The 16,860-nt window shown below is 37.5% G+C and overlaps 1 protein-coding gene across 2 annotated transcripts in view; it reads right to left on the bottom strand.

Moving 5' to 3' along the window:
* The window catches only part of PKIG (cAMP-dependent protein kinase inhibitor gamma), a 69,743-nt gene extending 54,172 nt beyond the window's left edge, over positions 1-15,571 (bottom strand). Inside the window, exon 1 of one of the 2 annotated variants that reach the window (XM_069071831.1) lies at positions 15,293-15,571. The gene's annotated coding sequence lies outside the window, so the exon portion shown is untranslated. Of the gene's footprint in view, positions 1-15,076; positions 15,216-15,292 lie in introns of those variants that run through there. The other variant, XM_069071832.1, reaches the window with a different exon arrangement.
* Positions 15,572-16,860: the final 1,289 nt, after the last annotated feature.

The following is a 16,860-nucleotide window of genomic DNA, read 5'->3' as shown; positions in this document are numbered from 1 at the left end:
TCTTTGTGACTGCATTTGTACTTTTAGTGCAGTGTGTCATCCCCATACCTCATGACACTATCCCTCATTTTCTCCTCCTTTACTCCAGTTTGTGGTGAAGAGATGCCCTTTCTCACCACCAAAGCCAAACCCAAGACTTGTTCTCTTAATCCTATTCATTCTTATCTTCTCCAACAGACTGCCCACGTTATTGTTTTCTCTCTAATTTTTTATCTCCTCTTGTCTACTGGCTCATTCCTTGTAGTCTATAAATATGCCTAGGTCTCCCCATCCTTAAAAAATCCTCATTTGATTCCATGATCCCTTCATGCCATCTTCCTATATATCTTTTCTCCTTCACAACTACAATCCTAGAAAAAGCTATCTATATTTGTTCTCTCACTTCCTCTCCTATCACTTCTCAACTCCTTCTGGTTTCATTACTTAACTGAAATTCCTTTCTCCAAAATAACCAGTGATTACTTTCATTACCAAATTGATTATTTAATGGGCCTTTTCTCAATCCTTATTCTTCTTGATTTTTCTGTACCATCTGTCATTATTTACTGCCATCTATTCTTGAATAGTTCCCCTCCCTCCTTTGAGTTTTCTTGACACTGTTCTTTTTTTGATCTTCTACCTGTCTGACTACTCTCTTATGCTAGATTATCAATAAACCTATATGCTATCCCCTAACTGTGAGAGTACCCCCAAGGATCTATTCTCTTTTTTCTCTCCCCTCCCCTCTCCCTCTCCTTTTTCCTTCTCTCTCTCTCTCTCTCTCTCTCTCTCTCTCTCTCTCTCTCTCTCTCTCTCTCTCTCTCTCTCTCTCTCTCTCTCTCTCTCTTTCTCTCCCCCTCCCTCCCTCTCCCTCAAAACTCATCAGATTGGAATAGATTCAATTATTATCTCTATGCTGATGACTCCCACATCTACATTGCCAGCCATAGTCTTTGTCCTAGGTCCTTTCTTATGGGTTAGACATCTGTCCTCACAAGTGGACATTTTGAATCACTGTCCTGTCAGCAGTTCTAACTCAAATGTCCAAAACAGAACTCATTATCTTCCCCCCCCTCAAAAAAAACCCCACTGATCCATATTCTGAATTTCTCTATTTCTGTTGAGAGTACCACTATTTTTTCAGCCAACTAAGCCTATAACATTGACTGCTTCATGACTTTCTTCTATTTCATATATTCAATCAGCTGCCAAGTGTGTCAGTTCTACCTCCATAATATTTCTCACATCTGTCCCCTTTTCTCCATTCACATGGACACTGTCCTATCATCCATCAGGTCTCCATTATCTCTTGCCTAGGATATTAATACCCTTTTTTAAAATTCAATTTTATTTTATCTTAAAGTCTGAATTCTCTTCCTCCCACATCCCTCACCCACCAACAGTTCATGCAAGAAAAACAAAACCTGTTACAAACACATATAGTCAAGCAAAACAAATTCCCACATTGGCCATGTCTAAACAAAAGAAAATAAAAACTAAAAGCCTAGATTTGTACTCTGAGTCCATTATTGATCTGAAGGTGGGTAGAATGTTTCATCATGGCTTCTCTGGATTTGTGGTTGGTAATTATGTCAATCAACAGTTCCTAAGTCTTTTAAAGTTATTTATCTTTAAGATATTGTTATTATATGAACTGTTCTCCTGTTTCTGGTCACTTTACTTTGAATCAGTTCATATAAGACCTGTCAGATTTTTCTGAAATCATCTCCTTTCTCATTTATTATTGCACAATAGTATTCCATCACATACCATAACTTGTTCAGTCATTCTTCAACTGATGGCTACCTGCTCAGTTTCCAGTTCTTTGTTATCATAAATATTTTTATACATATGGGTCCCTTTCCTCTTTCTTTGATTTGTCTGGGGTATAGACATAGTAGTGATATTGCTGGACAAAAGAGTATTCACAATTTAATAGCTTTTTGATCATAGTTCCAAACTGCTTTCCAGAAGAGCTGGACCTGTTCATAGTCCTTCCAAGAGTGTATTAATGTATCTTCCTCCCACCCCCCAAGACCCTTCAGCATTTGTGATTTTCCTTTTCTTGTCTTCTTTGCCAATCTGATAAGTGTGAGGTGGAAACTCAGCTATCTTAATTTGCATTTCTCAGGTTCTTAGTGATTTAGAACATTTTTTCATATGGCTAATAGATTTCTTTCTCTGAAAATTTTTTATTTATACTCCTTGACCACTTATCAATTGAGGAATGGTTCAGTTTCCTATCCTATAAGATGAGGCCTTTATCAGAGAAACTTGTTGCAAAGACCTTCCCCACTCACCCTGGAATGTCCTACTTTTCTCTTCTAATTTTAACAGATTGGTTTTGCTTGTCCAAAAACTTTAAAAATTTTATGTAATGAAAATTGCCCATTTTACTTCCTGAGAACCTCTCTTTCTCTTATTTGGTCATGAACTCTTCCCCTTTTCATAGATCTAACAGGTAATTTCTTCCATAATTCTCTTATTTATTTATGATGCCCCCCTTTATATCTAAATTATGTAATCATTTGGAGCTTACCTTGGTATGTAGTCTGAGCTACTGGTTCAAATCTAGCTTCTGTCAGACTTCTTTCCAGTTTTCTTAACAGTTTTTGTGAAAAAGTGAATTCTTGCCCCAAGAGCAGGAATCTTTGGGTTTATCAAACATTAAATTATTGGGCTTGTTTGTTTTTGTATATTGTGTACTTAATCTGTTCCACTAATTTCTCTATTTCTTACCTAATATCAAATTGTTTTGATGATTATGGTTCTGTAGTATAGTTTGAGATCTGGTACTGCTTGGTTTCTTTCCTTCCTACTTTTTTCGCAAATTCCTTTAATATTCTTGACCTTTGACCTTTTGTTCCAAGTGGATTTAATTTTTTTTTTAGCTCTATAAAGTAATCATTTGGCAGTTTGATTATTATGATATTGAATGAGTCAATTACTTTAGGTACTGTTGTTATTTTTATTATTTTGGTCCAGCCTACCCATGAGCAATCAGTATTTCTCCAGTAATCAGTTTTTTTTCTCCAGAAAAAAGGGGTAGAGGGGTGGCCAGGTGGTGCAGTAAGAGCACCAGCCCTGCTGTTGGGAGATCCCACATTGGTTCTGGCCTCAGATACTTGGCACCCACACAAAAAATAACTGGCCGTGTAACCTTGAGCAAGTTACTAAACCCCAATTGCTTAAAAAAAAAGGGGGGGGGTGGAGTCGGCAGTTCAGTCTCTGAACCTTTAGAACCTCCCAGCAAGCTAAGAATGGCCGATTCAAGCAGCAGTCTACCAAAACTTCCACCCAGAAAAAACAGAACCAGACCTGTGGTCAATAACTTAAAGAACTCTGACTAGGAGGGCAGCAAACAGATGTCCCCTGGATCATACCACTTTTGGGGGCAAAGTTTCTCACCTAGAGCTGTGAAAGTAGCAGAAGGACATAAAAGGGCAGAATTTTAGGCCAGGCATTCACCCAGAAGTGTGCAGAGTGTGCTTATGCAGGCTGGAAGAATGAACAAACAAAAAAAAGAATCTAACCATAAAGGGCTATTATAGAGACAGGGACACTCGAGACATAAACAAAGAAAAGAAGGACTTGAAAAAAAATCTATACGCAAAACCTTGAAAGAAAAAAAAAAGCAATAGGACACAAGTCAAACAAGAATTCCTAGAAGAGTTAAAGAAGGAACTTAAGAAAAAGTTAAAAAAAAAAACAAATAAGAGCAGTAAAAGAAAGAACAGGGAAAAGAGGAGAAAGTTAAGGAAGAAAGATGTGAAAAGAGTTAAAAACTTGGAAAAAGAGGCACAAAATCTTATGGAAGAAAATAACTTCTTGAAAATTAAAACTGGCCAGATAGAAACTAATGACAACATGAGACAAGAAATAATACTTTTTAAAAAGTAAAGAGATTGAAAAAAAACAGAAGAAAATGTGAAATTTGTCATGGGAAAAACAACTGACCTGGAAAACATATTGAGGAAAAGTAATTCAAGAATCATGGGATGACCTTAAAGCCATGAACAATAACAAAGAACCCAGACATCATATTTCAAGAAATCATAAAGGAAAACTGCCCAGATCTCTCAGAACAGAGAGTAAGGTAGACATAGAAACAGTCATAGACACAGAAACGTTTACCTCCTGGAAAAAGAAAAGAAAGGAACATTTCCAGGAATATTATAGCCAAAATTCAGAACTCCCAGGGTCAAAGAAAAAACTTTGTAAGCAGGCAGAAAGAAAAAATTCAAATACTGAAGAGCCACAGTCAAGATAATTTCATCAGCCACCAAGAAAAAGTAATAGAAAGCTTAGAATATGATATTACAGAAAATAAAGGATCTAGCCTTGTTGCTGATGTTGTTCAGTGGTGTCTGACTCTTCATGACCCCATTTGTGAGTTTTCTTGGCAAAGATACTGGAGAGATTTGCCATTTCCTTCTCCAGCTCCTTTTTACAGATGAGGAAACTGAGGCAAACAGGATTAAGTGACTTGCCCAGGGTGACACAGCTAGTAAGTGTCTGAGGCCAGATTTGAATTTAGGAAGATGAGTCTTCCTGACTCCAGGGTCTCTATCCATTGTACTATCTAGGGCTAGATTTTTTAAGAAAGGGGGAGACCCAAGCACATTTACAGGAAGTAAAGAGCCAGGGGGTGAGAGGTTAAAAATTAAGTAGAAAGGATGATCAAACAACCCTAGGGGAAATGGGTGGGACTAAGCATGATCCTGTAAGAAAAGTGTCAAGAATGATAAAACTCAGAATGAACAGGCTGGCAAGTATACTGATCAGGAGCAAAGGGGTGGGGGGAGGAAGAGGTTAGGAGCTTATAGAACAGTGGGAAAGGGTGGAGTGGGGTAGTGTTGGTTGATAACAGGTGCAAGGGAGGTATGGTTTGTGTTGGAGACAAGCCTTACAATTGATTATCACAGAGGCAGGTACTTTCTCATTGATCACATGTGCTTTCAGATCACGTCATGGGCCCCCAGAGAGGTTCTGACTCCCACTTCAGAGAACACTGATCTGTAGAGAATTCCCAGGAAGAAAACTTTTTCCACCAGTGCAGATAAGCAATTACTCTGCAACTAATAGTCTTAAAGACATGCTTAGAGAATTGAAAGGTTAAGTGACTTACCCAGGGCCCACATATATGTATCAGAGTTCAGTCTTTAACACATCTTTCTTGCTCAAAGGCTGGCTCCCTATACACTTTGCCACACTACATCTCTCCCTTTTGATTTTTAAACTAGTTCCTTCCAAAAAAACACTATGAACTTTTGCTTTATATTTTATTGCATAATTATTTCAGTTTTTTTCTGTTCTGAATCAATGTACTCTCATTCTGAAAAGAACCTTTTGTAATCATATAACATGTTTGTCTTTTTCTGTAATTTTTAAAAAGTTGCTGTTTAATTTATCATTAGGTAGTACATCTGTCTTACTCCTATTATTACCAGCATTAATAAAACTTAACAAAACTACTCCAATAAAAATTCAGAACCCAAGGATTTCAATAGGTGGAGAAGGAAAAAAGGAAAGTGATGCATTCCACACATGGAGAAACCACATAAGCCAACCTACAGGGAATGAAAGATAAAAACAGAAGATCAAGAGTAGCTTAGTATTCTGCTGTAGTTGGAGAACTGCAACAGAAAGTCCATCAAAGGGAGTAGTATAAGAAGAGCCTGGAAAGGTGTTACTGTTGTCCATCCTTTGTCCTCGAAGAGCACCAATGACATCAGGAGGGTGATGTCTGAACTTGAAAGTGGACTGGATTTAAGAGAGGCAGAGTTGTACAAAGTCTTCGGCCTCACTCTATCCTCCACAGTCATCAGTCTAGTGGCAAGACACAGATCAGGACAGGTAGCAATTGGCCCAGGATGCAGTTGGTGCCCTTGGTCTTTTAAGATCTTTCCCAGGTCTCAGTTTGTCTGAGGCAATGCCCTAGTAATTAAAGGCTAGGTAAGAATTGTGGCAAAAGATGGCCTAGTTTGTCTTCAGAAAAGAATCAGTCTAGGAGGGGAAGACCCTCAGGGTTTCTGACCAGAACAGAAACCATCTGGAAAGGTAAACTGAAGGCAGAATGTGAAGAGTCCTGAATTGTCAGGATAAGGATTTTATGTTTTAATTAAAAAAAGAAAAGGAGGGTCCCTGAAGGTTTTTTTAATAGAAGAGTGCCATGGTCTATCACAGGGAACTTACTTGAGCACTGTTCACCAGCTAGATAAGAGAAGAAGAAGAATGAAGGCAAAGAGACCAGCTATATGGTTTTTTATAGTAAAATAGTCAAGGTGAGAGGTAATAAAAATCTGTACAAATGTAGTTGCAATGGGAGTAGAAATGAAGGGGAAAGGTACAAGAAATAATGGGGAAATTACACAAGTGGATTTGGCAGATGACTTGATATTTGCCTAGAGTCTTATGAATCAAACCAAGTAAAAAGGAATGAGGAAGGAGAAAACTGACCACATAGATTTGCCAAGCCTAACAGGATCAACATAGGAAGACTAGGAGAAGACTTCCAATAAAGATGACAATGAAAGTTTATAGCCAAACACAGCTCCTCTAAGAAATTCCCCCAAAACAGGTATCATTCTCTATCTCTCTTCCATTTTTCAGCCAAACTCCTAGAAAAAGTTATTTGCTTCTCACTTTATCCACCTCTCCCAGCCCAAAGTGTTCAGTTCAGCTGCCATTGATCTAAGGGCTAAATTTATGGTCTCTTCTCAATTCTCATTCTTTCAAAGCCTCCACTGTGTTTGACACTGTTGACTACCTCCTCCTCCCAGGTACTCCCTCTCTCCTAGCTGGGTTTTTGTGAATATTCTTTTTTGGTTTTCCTTCTACTTGTCTAACTGTTCTGTCTCAGCCTCCTTTGCTGACTCATCATCCATAATCACACCCCCTGAATGTCTGTGGGTGTTTTCCAATGTAAGGCTCTGTCCAGGGCCACCCTGTTTTCTGTCTCTACTGTTCTCCCTTCTCAGTGATTTCAACAGCTTGGAGAGGCTTGATTATCATCTCTATGAAGATGACTAACACATCTGCATATTAACACCTCAAACTCAAAACATCAAAATCTTTATCTTTCAAGCTAAACTTATCCTTCTTCCAAATTTCTCTGTGTCAAAGGCACCAGCTTTCTTCAACTCTCCCCAGTTCATAATCTTAGGGCTATCTCTGATTCCTTATTTTCCTTCACCCAAAATTGTCAGTTGCTAAATCTTGCTGTTTTTACTGCTACATTATCTCTTACATCTAAACTATTCTCTCCATTTGAAATGCCACAGTTTTAATTCAGGCTCTTATCATCTCTTGCCTAGATTATTAGAATAGAATGGCCTCATAAGTGGCCTGCCAGCCTCAAGCCTCTTCCTACTCCAGTCTATTCTCCACACAGCAGCCAGCGTGATATTCCTTGGGCATGAATCTGACCCTGACACGCCCCTCTTCAATAAATTCCAGTGGTTCCTTGTTGCTCCAAGATAAAATATAAACTCCTCTGATTGGCTTTTAAAGCCTTCACAACCTGGCCCCAAATTACCTTTACAATCTCATTGTACATTATTACTCCCCTCTCAAACACTGAGATCCAGCCAAACTGGCCTTCTCTCTGTTCTTCAGATACAGTACTCCAACTTCTATTGCCCCTGTCTGCTGTATTCACTTCTTACCTCTGCTTCATAGAATGTCTCTCTTCTCAGCTCAAGCACCATCTCTATAAAGGCTTTTTTGATCTCCCCCCACCTAGTGTCCAACCACCAACCCCCCCCCCCAACCAAACAACTGTGTATTTAACTACCTTGCATTTATTCTCTTCATACTTATTTTTCATATTCTTATATCTGTACAGGTTGCCACCCCAGTTAAAGTACAAATTTGGGGGGATTATGAATTGTTTAATTCTCTGTATTTGCACCTAGCACAGAGCCTGTCAAGTAATTGCCAAGTAACTGCCAAATGCTTATTAGTTGGATGAATGATGATCAAATGCTTATATTCTAATGGGAGAGATGACATAAATATCTCTTTGGAATTCCACTGTCTTCAAGGGTCAGGGAGGAAGGAAGGACAGACAAATATAGGGTCACTGTGTGTCTCTTTTGAACCTAGAAATACCTAACAAAAAATAAATAAGAAAGATATTAAGTAGTTGAATTTTAGAAAAATTAGATATTGAATTATATATAAAATTAGGCTGATGGAAGCTCAGAATGGGAACTGAAATTTTTCCTATTTCTCAGGTCTTTCATGACACTTATATGAAACTGATCATGAGCTAGGGAATAAAAAAAATCATATACAAATGCAGAAAAATAAAAATGTTAAATGTCTTTTAATGACCACAACACAAATAGAGCAAGAAATTAATAAACAGCATTTAAAGAAAGGATTCTACACAGACTAAATAATATAATATTAAATAATGTGTCAGTCAAATAATGTGTGGGTTCAAAGAATAAATCATAACAAATCATAAATGATAGATAATTTCTACAAAGAAATTGACAAGGAGACAACATACTAGAATTTTAGACACATACCCAAAGCAATCCTTAATAGAAACTATAAATACCTCTATATATTTTCATCAAGGAAAAGAAGAGACCAATGAATTAGATGTGATACTAAAAAAAAAAGCAGGAAAGCAACAAATCAAAAAACCACAATGAAAAACAAAAACTGAAATTTGGAAAAAATCAAAGAAGAGAGAAATAAAACAATATAGAAACAAAAAAAAACCATAAAGTCAGGAATCTAAAAATAAAACCTAACAAAATATACAAACTTTTAGTTCATCTGATCAAAATCAACTGAAAAATTTTAAGAGTTCATAAGTGAAAAAAAGATAATTATAAATTACATGTTTTGCCTAATTATGCCAACAAAACTGGTATATGAAATTAATGAATATTTGCAAAAACATAAAATATCTACATTAAGAGAACAAAATTCAAATAATCCAAAGTGACTAAATAAAATAATTTTATTTCAAAATTCATAATTCATAAAACAATTCCCAAAGAATAAATTCTCATGCCAAAATGGATTAATAATTGAATTCTATGAAACATTCAGCGAATAATTAACTTTAACTTTGCATAAAATGTTTGCTGAAATAAGGAAGGAAGGCATCCTACTAAAATTTTTCAATAAGAAATAAATGAAATCTGGTCCGAATATTAAAAATTAGGAGAGAGATAAAATAGAAAAATAACTATTACAGACCAATATCTCTAATTAATATCAGTGAAAAAAATATTAGTTAAGAGATCATAACAATATATTAAGGAGACACTACACTATGACAAGGTTAGATTTATATCAGAAATGCAAGGCTGGTTTAGTATCAGTAAAGCTTTAAATTTAATAATCCAGGTTAATAATAAAAACAAAGAAAATCATGTGATTACATTAAAAAATGCAGAAAAAGTATTTCGCAAAATACAGTGTTATTTTATGTTAAAAAAAACAGCATAATATTAAGTAGACTTTTCCTTAATATGATAAATAGTATTCATCTAAAACCAAGAGCTAGAATCATCTCAAATAGAGAACCATTAGAGATAAGGGGCAAATCAAGGATGTCCATTGTCACCACTATTATTTTATTTGTTCTAGAAATACTCTTTATAGTAATAAAACAATAAAATTAAACAAAGGAATTCCTACAGGCAAAAAAGAAATAAGATTATTGATTTTTACAGATGCAGATCTTCTTAAAGACCCTAGATTCAACAGAAAAGTTAACAGGAACAAAGTAGCAAGATATAAAATAAACCCACAAAAATCAATGGCCTTTTTGTATGTTACTAAAAAAAAATCAGAAAGTGAGAGAAAAATAAATTCCATGCAAAATTGCTACTGGCAGTACCAAATATCATGTACAAAAATATTTATAGCAACTCTTTTTGTGGTGGCAAAGAATTGGAAACTGAGGGAATGCCCTTTAATTGGGGAATGGCTGAACAAGTTGTGGTTTATGATTGTGATGGAATACTCTTATGTTATAAGAAATGTTAAGGGGGATGATTTCAGGAAAACCTTGGAAGATTTAAATGAACTGATGTAAAGTGAAGTGAGCAGAACTGGGAGAAGATTGTATATGCTAGCGGCAATGCGGCAATATTGTAAGGATGATCAACTGTGAAAGACTTAGTTATTCTGATCAATACAATGAATGATCTAAGACACTTCCAAAGTATTTATAATGAAAAGTATTATCTACATTCAGAGAGAAATACAGCTAAACTCATGAGCACAGATTGAAGCATATTTTCAACACTTTATTTCATTTTTCTTGTTTTTTAAAATATAGAAACATGTTTTATATGACTTCACATGTATAAATGACCCCATATTGCTTGCCTTCTCAATGGGTGGGAGAGGGACTGGAGGGAGAGACTTTGGAACTCAAAAAAAATTTTTAAATAAAGAAAGCATACTTGAAAAGAGAAAGGGAGAGAAAAACCAAGGACTACTTATATGAAGTGATACACTGTTAAGTGAGCAGAAAAAAAATGATTTACTACAACAATTTAAAGGAAAATAAATTCACGAAAAGATAATAACTCTGATCAATGAGGTGATTAATCATGAATTCCTTGCTCTGACAACTAATAATAATATCTGTTTAGTACTTTAAGGTTTACAAAGTGCTTCACATATATTATCTTCATTTTATTCCAAACCCACTCTTAGGTTTTTGTTATCTGTCATTTCAGTCCTGTCCAATTCTTTGTGACCCCAGATCCTGGAGTGGTTTGCCACTTCCTTCTCCAGTTCTTACAGATGAGGAACTGAGGCAAACCAGGTTTAAGTGACTTGCCCAAGGTCACACAGCTAGTAAGTGTCTGAAGCCAGATTTGAACTCAGGAAGAGGAGTCTTCCTTGTTCCAAGCTCAGTGCTCTATCCACTGGGTCACCAAGCTTCCCCCTTAGATAAGTAGGTGTTATTATTATTCCCATTTTACAGATGAAGAAACAGTGTGATAGAGGTTTAAGTGACTTGCCCAGGGTCACACAGCTAGTAAGCATCTGAGGCAGGATCAGAACTCAGAGCTTCTTGACTTAAGGGTATAGAATGCTATACTAAAGTAGCTTTACTTATTATCTGTGTGGTCTTGGCCAAGTCACTTAACCTTCTCTGGGCCTCAGGTTCTTCATCTGCAAAATGAGGGGGGGTTGACTAGGCTGTCTCTAACGTCCTATTAACCAGATGGAATAACTGACAGTTGATAGTTGACAGTCTTTCCCAGCTCTAAATCTATAATCCTGTGACTTAAATGACTGAAGATAGAGCCTGCTTCCTACCTCTGAGATGCAGAATGAGACATATACTTTCAGACAGCACCAAAGTGTGAATTTTTTTTTTACTTAATTGTACTTATTTGTAAAAAGAAAAATTTCTAATTGGGAGGGAGTACTTGTGGAAAGTTGTTGTGTAGTGATAGTGCTGAAATAAAGAACAAAAGAAGGAAAAATACCAATGAAACATTTTAAAAATATACAAAAGAGAGAAAAAAAGTTCAGAAGGGAACACTGGCAAGCAAGCAAGGCAACTCTGTTACTCTCTTGTTTAATTTAATATCTTTTTAGTGGAATAGAAGCCCATAGTTCTACATATAATCTTTTTTTTCTGTTCTTTGGATATTGCAGTGTTCATGTTTGTTGATGTTTGTCAAGTTCATAATAAAAATATTTTAATACAAATGAATAATTTTTTTTATAAAGAGGATAACAGAAAAGAGGACCAAAAATTCCTGGGAGGCAATGTTTAAGAAGAGACTACACTGAAATAAAATTCATAGTTCCAGATATCTTTATACAAATATACAGAAATGTATAATGCATGGGTAGTAAACAGGGTAAACTAGTCATTCGAATGCAAAGAGGCACTGTGCTCAGCTTTAGATGGCAGATTTTAGGGAAAAAGTTGATAAAATAAAAATTATCCAGAGGAGAGCAAGCAGGATGGTGATTCGCTCTGAGATAGTGCTTAAGATCAGTTGAAGCAACTGAGGATGTTTCAAAAGGAGAAGAGAAGACTTAGGAGACATAACAGCTGCTTTGTTCTCCTTGACCCAAAAGGAAAGAACTAGGAGCAATGAGTAGAAGTTGCAAAGGGGTAACCTTAGGCTTTATATCAGGAAATACTTCCCAAAAATTAAGAGGCATCTAAAGGTGGCATGGCAGGCCTTGGGGCACAGTGTCTCCCTCTGCCCCCCATCTTCCACAGCTATCACTAAGACATGGCAGGATAGTATGTGTGGCTAGAATATGGCTTTGGAAGGTAATGTCTTTTTTTTTTTTAAGGAACAAAAGAGAAGAAAAGGACAGTGGACAATGTTTTTTGGGGAAACTACAATGTAAGGGACAAGAAGAGGGAGGAAAAAGAGGAATTATCTGAGAAAAGAACCAACAATATTTAAGTCATGGAAACCAGGAAGGAAGAGAAGGGAATACCTGTATCAGCTTTATACAAGTGTCTCTGTACCCCCAGAACCTAGGGAGTGGTTTGCAAATAATACATGCTTAACGCTTATTTATTAAAATGAAAGAAAATAAGAGGCCCACAGGCTGAAGAGAGGTCAAAGATTTCCTAGGAAACTAACAGGGAAAATGAGGTCAGTTGCCTTTGATCATATGAAAGATGAATAATATCTACTCTCTGGGCCAGACAATTTAAAGATGCTTGTAATGACTTCCAATAATGCCTTTAAAACATTGGAATTTTAAAGATTTCTTATAGCAAAATTAGCTATATTGCCTAATCTCACTCTTTTTGGAAACAGATTTTTTTTTCAGATACACTTACCTTTTAAAGTATTTTTTTCAGTTAATGAAACCTAATCATTACTAGAATACAGGGCTCAGTTACCAATGTCAAAGAAACACAGCAACAACATAATTATGGTATAAAACCCACATTGACCAAAGGTCATTTTGGAGAAATTACTTACCTACATAGGTACTTGACTACAATGGGAAATCATTAAAAAGTTTATCACAGTGATATAAAAGATCATTGTCTCTGGAGCCAAAGAACCTGTGTTGGGGCAGCTAGGTGGTGTAATGATAGTGCATCAGCCCTGGAGTCAGGAGGACCCGAGTTCAAATCTGGCCTCAGACACTTAACACTTACTAGCAGTGTGACCTTGGGCAAGTCACTTAACCCCAACTGCCCCCTCCAAAAAGCAAAAAACAAAAACAAAAAAACCTGTGTTTAAATTATCATTTAATGTTTGCTACCTGTGTAACCTAGGAAAATTCACTTAACCTCCTTGGGACTCAGTGTCCTCATCTGTAAAATAAGGGAGTTGACAGTTTTCTTCCAGAATTCAGAAAAGCATACAGAGCAATTAAAAACAATTAAAAAAAAGATCATCCTGAGCTATAGCTAATTGCAGGTTCCCAAAAATATTCAATTAAATCCAACCAATTCAACAAATACTTGTCAAACACTTAAAAGATTTGGGCAAGATGAAAGGCAAAATATTTATGAAAGATTAAAATGGATACAAAAATCACATAATAGCTCACATTTCTCTATCATTTTAGAGTTTACAAAATTCTTGTTCACAATAAGCCCCTGAGATAGGAAAGATAAGTATTTATCTCCATTTTAGAGATGAGAGGACTGAGGCTGGGAGGGAAGTGACTTGCCTGAGAAAAATCACATAGCTACTAAATGTTAGAGTTAAAGCTAACTCTTAACTTAACTAGAGTTAAGCTCTAGTCTAGACAGATCCTCTGACTCCAAGTCCAGTGCTCTTTTCATGAAACCACGGGTCTCCTTGTAAACAAAGATCTGGGCAATTCTACTCTACCAAGCTGTCACTACTTCCATTCACACTAGGGAATACTTCTAGTGATCTCATAATACAAAAGCCAACAAATATTATTCTATTATTACTAATTATGGTTTACATACAAAGAAAGGGGGGATTTATTTCCACATAAAATGCTTTTATATCTGCCTAGATTTCTCTCCAAAGCTCTTTTCCAAATATGATTAACTTTCCTAGTTACCTCAAAGAGAAGACTTCAATTAGGTTTTAATTTCTCTTTAGCACTTTCCAAAGAGTTGCCATCTGCTTATCAATTTATTTTGAACTATTGAAATTTTTTGTTTGTTTGCTTGTTTTACAAGGAATTTCCTTTCTTTGACTTCCTCAAACCTCCCTTCCAGTAAGAAAATCCAGTCGGTTGGGCAAGGCACCATTGGGGTCCACCAAGGAGTAGTATCTGCATTTATGACATTGGCAAATTGTACCGTGAAAATGCAAAATCATTAATTTGGAAATTGAATATGCTTTCTGAATAAATAAAGCTTCAATTTATTGGAGCATTCCAGGAATAAATAAGGCATTTTGCTTAACCTCTCTATCTAAGAGTTAACTAAAAGCACACCAGGGAACGTTTTTACTCACATGCTTTCCTACCTTAATATATACAATGGACAAAAGATTTTTTTGATAGTCTAAATCTAAGATATTGCTGGGCCACAGCAGTCTGAAAACAGGAGCCCCTGGTAACCAACCTTGGGCAACCAACCCAAATACCAGTAATAGCTCACATTCCCTCTTAGAACCTCGATGTTCCTAATGTAATAAATGGAAGTAAATATCCTTGTATTACTCCCTACTTGACTTCGCTATTGTGAGGGAAGCGCTATGTAAACTTTAGGGCCCTATAAAAATGAGATTTGTTAACGTTACTCACTTTTACAAATATATTTTTAAAATAAAACAACTGATGAATTCTAAAACCAACAAACGTCGAGCCCTTCTGACAGTCTTTCCTCCGCTAAATCCCTGGGTCTGCCACTAACTCCCTCCCATCTGTCGCTCAGTCTCTAAGTGCCTTCCCCTCTCCAGGCTTCAGCTTCCCCTCTCCAGGCCTCAGCTTCCCCTCCCGTAAAAAAGAAACCGATCCTTCAACATTCATCAGACCGTGATGAGGGCTGATTTTTGCCTTTGCAACCCCAGAGCTTAGCGCACCGTGCCTGACCCATCGTAGGCGCTTAATAAATGCCAGTTGATTGATTTAAGGTCCCTTCTACCATTAAGTCCCTAAGACACCCCCTCCCCCCGCAACTGACCTTATTCTGGGGATTCCCTGAAGTGCAGGTTAAACAGCTGGGGCCAGAAGGTCAAAGGGCGCGGAGAAACTGAGCCAAGACAACCCCCTCCCCATACCCCACTCCTCCGTTACTATCTGGTTTTTCTGCTAGTGAGGCTAACAATGATTGGGCAGCTCTCGACGCCCCTCCCCGACTCCCGGGCCTGCCCCCCCCCCCCCCCCCCCCCCCACTTACCCCCAGAAGGTGCTTTGAGATCCCTCTCCGCTCAGCCTGCCTAAGCCTCTCCTCCAGGCAGACAACACGAACTCGGGTCCGACCAGCTGGGAGAGGGCACTCGGTTTGGCGGAGATCACCCCTTGGGCAGAGCTTCGAACCGACTCCTGTGCTTCGTAGGCGCTGGGTGGCTCTTGGGGCCTCCTCTGCCTCTGGCTGACAGCGCGGCCCGGGGGCCGGGGAGTCGTCCGCTGGGTGGCACCGGCGGCGGCGGCGGAGCCCGTTGCCCGGGCAACTGCGGGCTTCCCTCAGGCCCTGAGGCGCTCGCGTTACGGTGGCCGGGATGAGACATGGCGGTCAGAGTCCGCCCCCTTCCATCCCGAGTTCCTAGCACCTTGGAAGGGTGGGACTAAGGACTGTTAAATTGGGGAAGGAAAGCCGACTACAAACTGCTGGTGATTAGGAAGGGATTGTAGGAAAAGCTGGGGCAATGGAAGGAAAATGAGGAAGGAGAGCAGCATTAGAGACAAATAATAAAACAACAAATAATTATTAATATCATTAATATAGTATCAATAAACATTAAATAAGATTCGTAACATTACTGTTGTATATATTAATAATCAATATATCAATGACATTGTTATTCTTTGTTAATATATGAATTATTCATAAACTATCAATAATACTTATGTTTAATAATGTTATTGTTAATAATAAACAACATTTAAAAAGACTTTTTTGGAATGCCTCTGTTTACCCTCTTTGTGCCTAAGGATGGGGGGGGGGAAATGTGAAAAGGAAAGTTAAAATCTTGACCTTTTGGTCATGCTGTTCATCCTTTTGGAACTTTAAAAATCAACTAATCTGCATTCTTATTTTACAGCTGAGGAAATGGGGCCAGCAAGGAAAATTGAGTTATGTGGAATGGCTACACTGGCACTGAACTTGGAGGGAAAAAGTCCTGAGTTTGAATCCTGCATCAGATATTTTTCGTGTGTAACCCATGGCAAGTCACTGAAGCTCTCTTTGAATCAATCAATCAAACATTTTTAAGAACCGACTATGTGCCAGGCACTGTGCTAATAGATGGGGATACCAAAAGGGACAGTCCCTGCCCACAAGGAGCTTACAGTGGGGGGTGAGGGGTGGGCAGGAAACATGCAAACAAACATATACAAAGTAAACTATGTGCAGGATAAATAGGAAATAACAGAAGAAAGACTTCAGAATTAAGAGGTATTGCAAAAAGCTTCCTACAGAAGGTGGGATTTTAGTTAGGATTTAACTCCCTAAAGACTCTACTCATCAACCAAAGTACTGACTGGGGTTCCCTCACTGGGGACCAAACCCCTATTAGTGCCCAGACCTGTTTTTGTTTTTGTAGCTCAACTTGCTTATAGTACTTGACACTTGGTAAATATTTAATATATGCTTTTCATTCATTCATTCATTCAATGTATTCTCAAAGCGTGAAATACCTCTCTCGCTCCTCAAGTCCACTTGCCTATTGACTTCCTACCTATCTTACAATACCAACCTCAAATGTCAACTTCCATAAATACCTTTTCTCATTCCTACCACCTCTT

This window comes from Petaurus breviceps, unplaced genomic scaffold (genome assembly GCF_028583685.1).
Source record: "Petaurus breviceps papuanus isolate PSGF00001 unplaced genomic scaffold, PetGlider_PUasm1.0 90845, whole genome shotgun sequence".
Lineage (NCBI taxonomy): Eukaryota > Metazoa > Chordata > Mammalia > Diprotodontia > Petauridae > Petaurus > Petaurus breviceps.
Note: the sequence above shows the minus strand (reverse complement) of the source record. Positions and strands in the feature narration are given on the sequence as shown.